Consider the following 12,296-nt stretch of genomic DNA (forward strand, 5'->3'; position numbering starts at 1 on the left):
TCTTCCCCTCCAGGCGCCTTGGACTGCAACTCCCATCAGCCCCAGCGGGCGGGCAAAGGCTGCTGCAAGCTCTCTCCTTTCTTCCCAAAGGTCGTGTCGTGACCTCTCTGGTTTGCACAAGCTCTCCAGGGCCCTCTCTGAAGATCAGATCTATGGGGTGGTGGGGCACCCCAAATGCTGCTGGACTCCAACTTCCATCGCAGCATGGCCAATGGGCAGGTCATGGTGCTGGGAGCTGTAGGTCCATCTGAAGGGTGGGGGTGGGAGTCGCCACCACCCTTGCATTAATGCCTTGTAGTCTGGGGGGGGGGCCCTTCCTGGCGCCCACTACTCTGCAAATCTCAGCTGCTGCTAAAAGCAATTCATTTACAGCAAATTGTTACTCCAAGGAGTTCAAAGCTGCGTATCTTGTTCCTTGTTCCTTCCCATCCCCAATTTATCTTCACAACAGACCTGAGAGGTAGGCTAGATTTTAGGGGTAGCAACTGGCCCAAGTTGGGCTGACTGCTGAGTTTTATTATCTTGGGCAGCTGTGCCATCTATTGAGGGACCGTAGGGGGCAAGCCAACCCCCATTTTCACTGACGGGTCAATGTTCCTCTGCCAGCTGAGCTCCATTGGGCCTCCTCCCACATCACGCAATGTTGGGCATAACGCATCACACCTGATCTTGGGTCTCCTCAGGCCTGGTCTGAGGTGCCAACCCTGAGACACTGACGAAGTGGAGTCCCAGCCCTCATCTGTAGGGCCCCATTGCTGCTCTCCCCCCTGCACCACACCAGCTCCCTCCCAATATTCTGAGACCTTGATCCTCAGTGCTTCTTCCTCCTGGTAACTTTCCACTCCACCATTTTTGGATGACCAAGCAGATGCCTCTCCTGGGAAGCCCCCCAGCAGGACCCCCATAGCTGCTGCCCTCCAAGTTTCCTATTCCCAGCAACTGGTATTCAGAGTCCGACTGCCTCTCACAGGGAAGAACATTGCCATTGTGACTAGGAGACACATGCATTCCCCTCCTCTGTTCATCTTATCCTTCATAACAGCAGCAGTTGGATCAGGCCAAAGCAGGGCTATCTAGTCTGGAATCCTGTTCTCACAGTGGCCAAATATCCCTAGGGGTCTAGGTAGACTGCCTTTGTACCTGGAGGTTCCATAGGACCATAATAAGAGCCTGGCTGCTGGATCAGGCCAAAGGAGACCCATCTAGCCTAGCATCCTGCTTTCACATTGGCCAGCCAGGTGCCCCCAAAGGGAAGCATGCCAGCTCTCCCCAATTTGGATTCCCAGCAATAGGCACTCAGAGGCCTCTGGCAGTGGCTATAGGCATTCAGCAGCTAGTTCATAGCTAGACAGAATAATATCTGCAGAGACAGGAGGATCTCTCTTGCAAAACTATTCCAGACTTTGGGTACCACAACTGGAAAGACTCTGTTTCCATAATTCATCAGCCACCATCCAATAATTGGAGGGTGGGGGCAGAGAAGGAGCATCATTTTGTGGGATGAGCAATTGTTGAGAAATTATTGTCCCATGTCGTTTGGGGCTTTAAAAGGTCAAAACCAACGCAAGAGATAAGCAATACAACCCTATGTGCATCTGCTGGGAAGGAATGGCTAAATAGTTACCTGGAAGATAAATAAGTAAAACCACCTCCCTGTGGCCAGCAGATGGCGCCCCAGCCAGGTTTTTAGATAAATGGGTTTTCCTTCGGGAAACTTTTGGGTGAGCCTTAAGGAGAGCAAGTCGAGGGTCTCCTATGTTCCCTTGCTGCTGCTGCTGCTGCTGCTTTTAGTCTCTACTCCCTCCCCACCGACAGCGCACAGCGCAGTGGATAAAATGTATTTTCGCCGCTTGTGAAAGTTGCTTGCTTTTTAAAAACTGAAAAATACGGTACCTTTGATTGGTTCAGAAAAGGGGTCAGTTTTGACCCACCAGCGGGTCACCCTCTTCCTATTTCTATCCCACCTTCCGTTTTTATCCTCGCAACCAGCCCTGTGAGAGGAGTTGGGCTAAGAAAGAGACCGTGCGTGGCCCAGGGTCACCCAATGACCTTCCTGGCTGAGCAGGAACTGAAGTCGGGGTCTCTCAGAGGTCCCAGCCCGGCATTCTCGCCTGCCCACCCCTGAGGGGCTTCTCCTCTCACAGCAGGGGTGTGTGTGTGTAAAATGGTCACTGGAGGGAGAGGAGAGGCTTGCCTGCTTCTGAGCGAACTCCTTAGCTGTGTCCGCAGGCATTCGCACGGCTGATGACCCTCCCTCCTCCGGTGACGGGCCAGGGGTCTGAGACTGAGTGGGAGAGGGGCAGCCAGGGGCTCCTGAGGGGGAGAGGACTGCGAGGGGACGGCAAAGCACCATGGGGGAGATGTGGGTGGCTGTCGCCTTCCTGGGATGAGCTGCGCGCGCTCTCAGCCTCAGTCTCCCCTCTGGGAAATGGGAATAAAAGAAACCTCCTTCCCGGAGGGGTGAGCAGGGCAGCGTTGCCCGAGTTCTCCCCTGTCCAATGTGGACTCTAGAGAAACGGGTCGGTGCCCGGATGGGTGCGCGCGCGCGGCCACGGGGATGGGCGCCGCACAGGTGCGCCGGAGATGCTGCGCTGCCCTGGCCAGGGGCGGCCAAGGTGAGTTACATAAGTCCCCGCTGGGTGCCCGAGGCAGCCGCCTATACATAGCCCGGCGGCGGCCGCTATTTCAGTCCCGGGCGGCGGCGGGAGGGGAGGCCAAGCGGCCAGGAGGAGGTTCTGCGGAGGTCAGAGCGGCGCAAAGGCGCCCCGAGGCCGCAGTCGGGAAAGTGGCGCTGGCGAGGCAGCGGCTCGTAAAGGCTCTGGCACTAACGGGGCTGGCGATGGGTGACGTCGGGCAGGGCCGACGGGAGAGCCTGGGAGTGTGAGCCTCTTCCTCGTGTCTTCCATCTAACGCAGAAGCGGAGGGGGCCGCGGCTGCGGCCCCCTTCCCTAGGAGAGGAGTTGGTTCTTCTTCTTATTATTATTATTAGAAATCCCTACGGGAAGAGCCAGCTTTCTAGCTGATGTTATAAGAATTTTGAGGTCATATATATATATATATATATATATATATATATATATATATATATATATATATATATATATGTTCATAAAACATGTACATGAATGTACAGAAACATGTCTGAAGCAGCACAGGAAGACAGAATATGTCACAGAAGGGGTGTAGCCCAAGACCCCTCTCCCTAGATTCATCATAGGTACATCATGAAAGGGGAGGTCTGTCATTCTACGGCCAGCGGCAACATCGTGCCTGCTTGCCTGGATCCTTGGGCTCTCCCTGGGTCAGGATCCATTTCTCTGGGTTCATAGGAACCAGCTTAAATTTTACTTCACTGAGATGGCTCAGAAACTATTTTCCCCAAGGAAAGCCTCCTGCCTTCTTCATTGAAGGTTTCCAAACATGGGTTGGATGCCTTCCTCTCTAGCTGCATTCCTGAATCGCAGGGGGTTGGACTAGATGACACTGGGGGGACCCTTCCAGCTGTATAACTCTATGATTCTGCCGCAGCCCTCCTGGTTGGCACCTAGCGTCGTGAGATAGACCTGGGTCCCCCGAAGCAAAAGCAGCTGCCTGGGCCTAGGTCCACCTTCCTCACCCCATCTCTGCAGCCAACTCTCTTGCTCCAGGCCTCCAGCTATGGGTCAGCTGCTCTCTGGCCTCCCCACACCCTCCAGGCCAATGGGGGGGGGAGGTTCAGGTGACATGGGAAGAGCGAAGGCCACGACTGCTGGATTTCTGCTGCTGCCCCTGTAGCCACAGAGCATTCCTCTGCCTCCGCCTCCTCCCATGACTCATCCAGGAATGTCTGGAGAGTGAGACAAGCAAGGCTCCCTCCCTCTACGCCCCCCCGTGGCTGCTGAGGGCGGAGGGGCCCAGGCAGAGGCTGCCTTTCCCCCTCCCACGTGGCATCCCTCAGGATGGTGCCCTTTACACCTGTGTTCACACATGCAGGCAAGGTCTGGCGGGAGAACCAGGAGCTGCTTATGGGGGCCTTTTCTGCCCAGGTGGGTTTGTCCTGCTCCTCCTGGGCCAGAACAAAAGGGAAGGGTGTGGAATAGACCTCCCTGGGTACCTTCCCCCTTCCAGGGGGGCTGCCGGGCTGTGGCACCACCCCTGGGCACCTCTGTGTCTCTCTGGCTGGAAAGGGAGTCCCCTGCCGCCCTGAGCTGCCTCCAGGGCTCCGTCAGGCCCACATGCTGCAGGAAGGGCGGAGGTGCATAGTTGACATTGCTGGGGCATTGGCTCATGCGCAGCAGCCTGATCCGCTCTGCAACTTCTGGCAGGGTCTGGAGGGGCCTTGGCAGCCCAGGAGTCCTGCAAGGACAGGAGAGAGAGGCAATTCAGGACTGGGGAGGGGAGAAGGGGGCGCAGGGGCTTACCCAGAGGAGGAAGGGACAAGCAACTTTCTGGGTGAGGGATTGGCAGACTCCAGAGGGAGGAAAAGGAGTTGCAGCCACCAGGAGCGAGTTGGTGGTCCCTTTTGAAAGCGCCCACCCCGTTCCTGTCTCTCCTGGGGCACCTGGTCACTATGTAACAGGTCACCTCTAGGGACTAAGTTGCCAAGGCAGGCTAGAGGAAGAGGTCAGTGTGTTTGGGTGAAATAGAAGCTGCTGTGTCAAGCTTGGGGGAATAAACAATCCTCTCTCAACAGCCCTCCTGAAGCTTCCTGGCCTGCTTCCTCACAGGGACAAGAGAAGCCGCCTTCTGCTGAGTCATAAGAACATCAGAAGTGCCTGCTGGATCAGGCCAGTGGCCCATCCGTTCCAGCATCCTGTCCTCACAGTCACCAGCCAGGTGCCTAAATAGAGAACCCGCAAGCAGGATCCGAGCGCAAGAGCCCTCTCCCCTCCTGCAGTTTCCAGCAACCAGGATTCAGAAGCATTTACTGCCTCCCAACTTGCAGAGCAGAGTCCTTGTGGTTAGTGGCCACAGATAGCCCTCTCCTCCATCAGAAGAATCTGATGGTCCACATGGATCAGCAGCAGTGGCTCTCCCAGGGCTTCAGGCCTACCTGGAGATGCCGCCAGTGGGGCAGAGCCATCTGCATGCCAAGCAGGGGCTCTGTGCCCGTGTGCTTGGCTTCTTTGCCTCCTGTGCCTTCGATCCTCACCCTCACAGGCAGCAGCCCCCACAGCCCTCCCAAAGTGCCCCCCTTGAACCTGACCAAAGAGGCAGAAGAATAGAATAATAAAATCATAGAATTGTAGAGGTGGAAGGGACCCCCAAGCGTCATCTAGTCCAACCTGCTGCAATGCATAAATCATGGCTAAAGAATCCCTGGCAGGCAGCCCTGCTTAAAAATCCTCTGCCTCCCTCTGGGCCCTTTTGGCCCCTTGGCTTCCTTGCCAGAGACTGACGACTAGGAAGCCATCTCCAAAAGCCGCTTAGGCTAATTAGGGCTTAGCAAAGTCTCCCTCCAGCCAATCGGCCGCCTCCTCCTTCTCCCCTTTCAGAAGCCTTTGCAATACACATCTATCATATCTAGAGCCCCACCATCCTTCCACCTTCCAACATTCACCTGCTTCCTCCATGCTGGACTTCTGCCTCGTGGCTGATTCCGTGGCCAGGATTTGGCAATGGGCCTCTTCCCTCTCCCTCCCCAGCCTCTCAGTTAGGCTGCAATCCTCTTCGGGCAGGATGCGTCCATTTGTGCCTGGCCAGTGTCAGAGTAGCAAAAGAGCAGGAGGGAAAGGCCTAGGCTGCATCAGGCCTAGGCTGCTACTCTGTGCCCCACTCTCAACACAAGCAGCTGGCCAGGGTTTGGGCCAAAGTGTCTCCTCCCATCTCTGCCTGGACCTTCTGCATGTGGCTCTTGGGTCATGGAGGGGAGGACTCTTGATGGCTCTCAGCCACTGTGGCCACACTCTGCTTCCACACCTACAGGCAGCAGTGCTTTGATTTCTACCCTTGCACCTGGATCCTGCTTGCTGGTTTCTCACTGTCCAGCCACTGGGAGAACAGGGCACTCCCTGGACTATTGTGGGCTAGCTGTGGCCTGAGCCAGCAGGGCCCGCCTTGTCCTTAGGATGAGCCATTGCTCCAATTTAGTCAGTAAGAGCTGTTCGACAGTGGAATTTGCTGCCAAGGAGTGTGGTGGAGTCTCCTTCTTTGGAGGTCTTTAAGCAGAGGCTTGACAGCCATATGTCAAGAATGCTTTGATGGTGTTTCCTGCTCGGCAGGGGGTTGGACAGGGGGGTGCCACAGGGTTCTGTCTTGGGCCCAGTCTTATTCAACATCTTTATCAATGAATTAGATGATAGGCTTGAGGGCATCCTGAGCAAGTTTGCAGAAGACACCAAATTGGGAGGGGTGGCTGATACCCCAGAGGACAGGATCACACTTCAAAATGACCTTAACAGATTAGACAACTGGGCCAAAGCAAACAAGATGAATTTTAACAAGGAGAAATGTAAAGTACTACACTTGGGCAAAAGAAATGAAAGGCACAAATACAGGATGGGAGACACCTGGCTTGAGAGCAGTACATGTGAAAAGGATCTAGGAGTCTTGGTAGACCACAAACTTGACATGAGTCAACAGTGTGATGCAGCAGCTAAAAAAGCCAATGCAATTCTGGGCTGCATCAATAGGAATATAGAATCTAGATCAAGGGAAGTAATAGTACCACTGTATTCTGCTCTGATCAGACCTCACCTGGAGTACTGTGTCCAGTTCTGGGCACCACAGTTCAAGAAGGATACTGACAAGCTGGAATGTGTCCAGAAGAGGGCAACCAAAATGGTCAAAGGCCTGGAAACGATGCCTTATGAGGAATGTCATATGGAGGAGGAAGAAAGATTGTTTTCTGCTGCTCCAGAGAAGCGGACACTGAGCAATGGATTCAAACTACAAGAAAGAAGATTCCACCTAAACATTAGGAAGAACTTGCCTGACAGTAAGAGCTGTTTGGCAGTGGAATTTGCTGCCAAGGAGTGTGGTGGAGTCTCCTTCTTTGGAGGTCTTGACAGGCATATGGCTTGACAGCAGAGGCTTGACAGGCATATGTCAAGAATGCTTTGATGGTGTTTCCTGCTTGGCAGGGGGTTGGACTGGATGGCCCTTGAGGTATCTTCCAGCTCTATGATTCTATGGACTGGATGGCCCTCCTGGTCTCTTCCAACTCTGATTCTATGAAAGGCTGGCTTGGCCCACCTGCTGCTGTCTACACGTGCAAAGAAAACCTAACTCGCAACGCGGTGCTTCGTGATTTTCCACCGCTGAGAGCAAGGGGGCTTCCCTCGGAGTGGGGGGGGGGCGGGAGTATGCAGCCGGCGGCCCCTTTAAGATCCAATTTCGGGGAAGTGGCGCACGTGGGCTGCCCCCCCCCCGGTTGATTGCACGGCCGCCGCTGCGGCTTCTCGGGCGCGTGGTAATCACGTGGGCGGGATGTGGAAAGAGCTGATTGGCCCCCTGAGGGCCCGGTTGCTGCTTTGCATCCATCAGCTGTTACTGGGGCGAAGGGCGGCCAAACTTTCTTAAAGGGGCAGAAGCTTCGCTGAGGGTGTTCGTGTGAATGCAATGCGGTGGTTCATAGGCTTCAAAACGGTGCTTCTGTACCGAGAGAGGGGCGGCAGTTAGAATAGGTCCTGGAGGTCAGGGCTCCGCCTTTGTCCTGGAAAAATCTCCGGAGGGCAGAGACGGGCCTCTGCGACTACTGTATGGGGAATGGACAAGCACTCTGCATGTGCTCAGAGACTGCCCCCCGTTTAGCGCGAATCACTATTCCTCCGCCCCCACCAGCTGAGTAGCTAGAACGGTTTTGCCAAGGGCAATTGGTTCGCACGTGTAAGGCGAGCGCATCTGGGCAAGCGGCGGCCCAGGTGGGGGAGCAGATGTGAATCCCCCTGACTCATCCTCACATTGGCAGCGCTCGGTAGCCTTTAAGGCAACAGACGTCAAACGTGGTGCGTTCACACGACGCCACTATGTCTTCCCACCAATAACACATCTCCAGACACCCAGAGGCGCCTCCCTCTCGCCCAGGCCAGCGCACCCCGCCGCGCCCAAGCCCAAGACGTGAATGCAAAGAAACTGGGCCTGCGCCATCACCAGGGCTTTAAAATAGGCTCCGAGACCGAGCCGGCCGTGAGGAGTCCTTTGCACATGCTCCGGGGCGCTCTTGTTTCGCCATTCTTCCCCCGCCACAATTGCCGGCACTTCTCTCCAGAGTTCTCCCGCGGAGCTCCCCACCCCCACCCGCTGCGGGAGTGCATAGCTGCCAAGTTATCCCTTTTTTAAAGGGATTTTCCCTTATGCTGAATAGGCTTCCTCGCGAGAAAAGGGAAAACTTGGCAGCTATGTGCGGGAGGCGCAGCAGGGCAGATCGGGCGTCTGTCCCTTTAAACAATTTGCGCAGTCATCGTCCGCCCGGCCCGGATTGCCAAGTCACCGAGTTCAACTGAGTTCCCTGGGCCACGCCCCCTGGACGGGCTCCGATTGGCGGGCGGCGAAGAAGGACCAGAGAGGCGCTTCCGATTGGCTCCCGCAGTTTGCAACATCTCGGAATCTTTGCCTGCGTCATTGAGCTGGAACTCTCGTTAAAGCTGCAGTGCGCGCGACCCCAGGAGCAAAGAAACGGGGGCGGATTGGGGGGGGGGGTTGGCTTGCAAAGCGAAAGCGGGCCAAGGGCTGGCGAGCAAGACAGAAAGTATTGCAATGAGCATTAATGGCATCAATTGCCAGGGATGACCCCCCCCGGCCGCTTTTCCCTATTGCATTCATTCGAGGGCCCCCTCCGATTCTAGAGAGCCCAGATGCGCGCGCGAGGCTCTTTCCTGCCCCCCCCCAAACGGGCTCGCCCCGCCGCAATCTTTGACTCCCCTCGAAAATGCCAACTCACAGTGGCGGCGCCGGGCATGTCGGGAGGTTCCCGGAGCCGGTGCTCCCCAAACTACATTTCCCGGCAACCCCTGGCGCGGTGGCGGGGTCTCCCTGGGCCAGCCAGCCGAGCCCCCTCTCCGCTCCCCTCCCCGGCTCAGCCCCTGTCAATCACGGCCGGCTTGGCTCGCACGTTGCAGCGGGATGGGGCGGGGGCTCAGGGCCGAGGGAGGTCCCCGCAGGCGCTGATTGGCTCGGCCCGCTTGCCAATCGGGGGGCGGCGACTGGGTGGCAGGCGAGGCCGCCAGCTGATCAGAGGCAGCGGGAGCCGGTGAGTGCGGCGGGGAGGGCAGGCAGGCAGGCGGCCGGCGGAGAGGGAGAGGGTAAGGGGCGCCGAGCCGCGAGTCCCGGCCCTTGAGCCGGGGTCCCTTCGGCCAACTGCGGAGTTCCTACCCCGGAATGACAGAGGTGGCGGGGGTTCCTCCCTCGACGGAGGTGGCCGCCCAGGGGTCCCCGCTGACTCCCACTTGCCCCCTGCTGCTCCCTCCCCCTCCCGGGCCAAGCGGGGTCCCTGTCTGCCCTACTTCGGGGTGGGGGCGAAAGGGTTACTCGGCGGGGCTGCCGCGACGGGGCTGCGGCCGGCGCCGCTTATGCAACCAGAGGCCGGTTATAGGGTTTCCAGTGGGTGGCACCCGCCCCGCCGTCGCCGGAGGTCACCTTCCCTTGTGCCCGGCCCTGCCTGGGGCCCTCGGGGGGAGGGGCGTCTCGCTACCCCGCGACCGACCTATGCGCAGACCCGGCCGGGGGTAACGCGTGCGGTTGTCCCTCCACCCCGAGGGAGTGTCCCGAGACCAGCCGCCTTGTTACCCGGGCGGCCAACTCCTCATCCCACTCCGGGAAAGTTTGGCGCGCCCTGCCAGGGAGGCGTCCAGGCAGCGCCCCAAGGACAGCACGGGGCCCCTTCTTGCGCTGCGCCGTCGGAGCGCGCCCGGGCCGCAGCCTTGGCCCAGGTCGGCTGCTGCTGCTTGCCTCGGAGCCCCCGGCAGGAGGGGTGGAGTCCGGCCGGGCCGCCTTCGGGCCGAAGTTCAGCGCGGCCACCGCCGAAGGGGCCGGCGGACGGGCTGGAATGCGGAGCATCCGGAGCAAACGCGCGTGGAATGCGCGTTGCGTCGCGCCTCTCGGCTGGGTAAGGCGGGGCGGCCCCGGAGCCGGGCTCCCTACTGCCCGGCGTCCGGCGAGGGTCCCCGTGGTGGAGGTGCTGCCTTTGGCCGGGCCGAGGGGGCGTGCCGCGCCGGGGCCCCGAGGGGGGCGGGCAGGCGAGCGGAGCCCTTTGGCCGAGCGGCGCTCCAGCGGGGATGAGTCAGAGCTGCTCTGGCGGAAGCTGCTGGTTCCTTAGGCATCCAGCCGGAGGCCAGAGAGGGCGCCGCCGCCGCCGCCGCCTGGGGAGGAGGAGGAGGCAGGCGGGGAGGCTGCGCAGGGCTTCCCTTCGCCGGGCCAGAGCGGCGGCGGCGGCTGCCTGGGGCGGCTGGGAGGGAGGCGGCGGCAGCTGCGCGCCCGTGTCTGCCCGCCGGGGGTCTGTGCGTGCCGTCTAACGTGTCCCCGCTCGCTCCGCAGGCTCTGCGCCTGGTGGGTCCGCCTGGCTACCGCGCAGCAGTTCTTCAGTGGCATGCTTTACGTCTCCCCTCTCGCAACTAAAGCTGCCAGTTGAAGAACTGTTGGCCGTGGCTGCTCCTCTCCTGCCCCGACGGCGCCTCCGGATGGGTGTGGACGAGCCTCGCCGCGGCGGCCTCCGGGTAAGTCGGACGTCTCTTCCGCGCAGCGCGGGGCTCTGGCCTTGCTTGGGGGTCCGAGGGCAACGTGGCAGCCCCAGCTGGGAGCTGGTGTTGGTGGGCAGCCAGATAGGGGACTTTCTCAGCAGCTCTGCTTAGCCGTTTCCCCCACCTACTTCTGTTCCAGCCCTGCTGGTGCTCCCACCACATAGAGACAGACAGCCACTGATGAAAGGGTGTGGGCTTGCGAGAGAGGAAAATGGCAGCTCAAGGAGGGTTAAGGGAGGAGCTCAGTGCTCTCCCTCCCCAGGAAAGGAGACCCTGGTTGGGGCCTCTAGTCTGTTGGGGGAATTCCTCTGTGGAGCAAGCGAGGACAGGTGGGCATCCAGCCACATCCACCTGAGAGCTTCACAGATACTTTGTGCAGTTGTGTGGGGTGGGTGGCAGAATGGGAGCCCGACCACCACAGCTTGGGGGGGGGTAGGGGGCCTGGCCTTCCCACTGTCTAGTGGGAGGGTGAAAGGACAGGCTAGCCTCCCCCCCCCCCCGCCCTCTTCTCAGCCAGGATCCTGTGTCAGCTTATTTGGTCCAGTTCTGCTTTCCTGCTGGGAGCCTCTTTTAAGGGGATCTTTTGTCTGCTTTAGCTAAATGAGCTTGGTAGGCATTTTTGGAAATGGTTTTTGTGGGGCTCTTGCTATAGAAGCAGGGGAACACCCCTCCTTCCTGCCTGGCCCTCAAAGGTCTGTCGGAGGCAGAACTCCCTGGAATTGATACCTGGGGCCTTCATTGCATGCAAGGCAGCTGTTCTGTCTCTGAGCTCAGGGATCTCTCCTTGGAAGCTGCCTGGCAGGGATTCAGCCTTTGCCCCACCAGGGTGCCCCCGAGCTCTTCCAGGGTACATGGTGGTACCCCTTCTGTGCAATACTGAGGCCGAGCCGCTCTTTGCGAGGTGCCTTTCCTCCCCTCCCTCCTTAAGATGGTTCTGTAGCAGAGGCTCCTCCAAACTGGTCATAGAACCATAGAGTTGGAAGGGATCCCCAAGGGTCATCTAGTCCAATCCCCTGCAATGCAGGAATCTCAACGAAATCCCACCTACCCACAAGTCTTTCTGCCTGGGGTGGCCCAACCCTGCCCGACACTTGCCTGACTGGTGATGCAGCTGAGAAATTGGTCAGCCTTCCTGAGTGGGGGGCGGGGGTGGGGAGCCGAGGGGGGGGCAGGGCATGCCTTGGGCCCCCTTTCCCTCTGCCCTGGTCCCAGGGAACCTCCAGTCAATGAGGAAGTGAGCTGACCAGAGTGCAGCCAGAGCTGGGGCAAGGGCACCCTCTGCTGGCCAAGAGTGGAACTCTCTACCTCTCCCCATCAAATCTCCTTCAGGGGGATCCACCTGCAAAAATCCTATTACATTAAAGGCTGTCACCTGGAGTTTTTTGGACAACTGTTTATGAATGCTGCTACAGTTAATTCAGAACAAAAGTGGCAAAACCCTTAATCATATCGGAACAAATACTACATTTTGCAAGACCATCTAGGCAGCTGCCTCCTCTGCACAGAATCTAGTGTTGTCTGTACAGGCTGGCAGCTGTTCTGCAGGGGTCTGAGCAGAGCCCCTCCATGGAGATGACGCTGATGCTTCACCCCTGAGCTGCTGCAGCCCCTTCTCCCCCCCAAAAAAAAACATGGCACGGG

The sequence above is a fragment of the Zootoca vivipara genome, chromosome 14 (assembly GCF_965207765.1).
Source record: "Zootoca vivipara chromosome 14, rZooViv2.hap1.1, whole genome shotgun sequence".
Lineage (NCBI taxonomy): Eukaryota > Metazoa > Chordata > Lepidosauria > Squamata > Lacertidae > Zootoca > Zootoca vivipara.